This window comes from Daktulosphaira vitifoliae, unplaced genomic scaffold, assembly GCF_025091365.1.
Source record: "Daktulosphaira vitifoliae isolate Bord-2020 unplaced genomic scaffold, ASM2509136v1 Scaffold_4, whole genome shotgun sequence".
Lineage (NCBI taxonomy): Eukaryota > Metazoa > Arthropoda > Insecta > Hemiptera > Phylloxeridae > Daktulosphaira > Daktulosphaira vitifoliae.
Genome location: NW_026099575.1, coordinates 21,685,956 through 21,688,016, shown reverse-complemented (window position 1 = coordinate 21,688,016; position 2,061 = coordinate 21,685,956).

Genomic DNA, 2,061 nt, shown 5'->3' with positions numbered 1-2,061 from the left:
TAAAATTATTTTGAACAAATTTATATGGAAAGTTCCATATGTATGAGTATCGGATGCCATGCGATTAGACATGCTCAAAATTCTGGAAACCTCAACACCGCCTCAAATAGCATTTCGAAGTTGTGATCTTTATGAAAATTCTGGTGTATCAAATAGTAAAAGACAAGCCTGGACTGTGAAAACTTCATAGCAGACTGAGAGCCCGAGATTTGTTATTGTAGCTTTTCAAGTGGATAGAAAAAACAAAATAATCAAAGATAGTAGTAGATTTGATCATTGTTCGTTATCATATCTAAAAGTATACATGAACTCGGAATCGTACCCTTACAACAAATTACGAATGGATTTTCCGAATGATAAGTATGCTGTACACCTAATTCCAAGAGGCATTCTATGAAAAGGAGATGGCGTGTCCTATGCTGACAAAAACAGAATTCAAAACAGCTGCTCCACTCATTGCCATTGACTGTTCAAGACAAAACGAAAAATTAAAAAAAGCGCCAGTAGATATTAGATTAGACTTTGAATCTGATGAAAATTTTCCGACCAACACTACAGCATATTGATTAATTGTACACGACAAAATGTTTGAATATATAATCCTATGACTAATGAAGTTCATAAAATATTATAATTTCTTTTTTTCTAAAAATAATGTAAAAATTTATATTTATTAAATACTAATGATTAGTTAAATATATATTTTTGCTATTAAAAAAAATGTGGTTATTATTTTAGTACCTTATCGTTATTATATTTCATTTATTTAGTACATAAAGTGTAAGCGGATAGTTTAAATAATAATAAACTATGTAAAAATAAAATTTTGGAAATATGCTTACCTAGACGACTGGTAGTCGATGATAAAATTCTTAGAAATTATAGCTCTACATTGTTCTTAATAACACACAGTCAGCATCACAAATGTTCTCATAAAAATTCAAAGTGATGATTTAGCTTTTCTTATGATACTTGAAAGGTCGGCGGGAATAACGTGCTATGTAACAATTTGTAAATTGTTCAGTATCAAGTAAAAACAAAATTACTTATGTTATTTCGTTTAAATATTATTTGGACTTCACATAGCACGTTCTTCCAACTTTAAACATAATCAAATATCTAATTCTATAAATATATTGAGATAGACTCATAGCAAATTATTCCGCAAAAAAATGAAATGGGAAAAAGTGTTACATAGCACGTTATTCCCGCCGACCCTTCACTTATTATTTTTTTTTTTATGTCCCTAAGTCAATTAGGGTATCTCATTAAAACTGGGGGACCTTAGCTCCTCATTTCCGATTATAGCTACTTCTACGAATAATTGATATGTTTAATAATTTTAATTAATTAGAACGATTTTAATTTAAAATTATATTTTAGGTAAATATGTTTATCCAATAGGCAAGCATTAGGGTCAAAACTCTCTATTGTTATAAATGACCGTCCGTTCGCTATCAGATGGGGAGATTATCGTTTCCACCAAAATTGACCGTATCGTTTCCGCCAAATCTGAATAAGGTCTTTTTTTCTTTCCGCCAAACCGATAGTTTATACCTGTCTACAAATAAAGGCTTGAGAACCACTGGTTAAAATATTTTCCAAAATAACCCGATAATAATTATCTACTTTTTCCTATTCTATTATTGTTAGTTAGATAGCAGTGTATTGATCGGTATATCGATAAATATTTTGCCATCCGTTCTTTTTTATTTTACTTTTTTAATTAAAATGTCATTTGAATATATCAGAAGTAAGCGGGGCCAACAAATGATTTTATTGAATAATTTTATGTTTCGTTTTGCACATAAAGCAATACAAACGGTTTACATACGTTGGCGTTGTTTTGTAAAAGAATGCAAAGGTACCATTCACGTGAATGAGCTTGATGAAATTATTGATCAAACAGGTATTTTTAAAATTTTTAGTTAAATTGATTAAAGCTGACCTTATTTTAAATTAGTTTTAATATGTCTTATAGAACATACATGTAATGGCCCTTGTTCTGATCCCATAATTATGAGACAAAAATTAGCAGGCGCCTGTAAACGCAAAGCTATA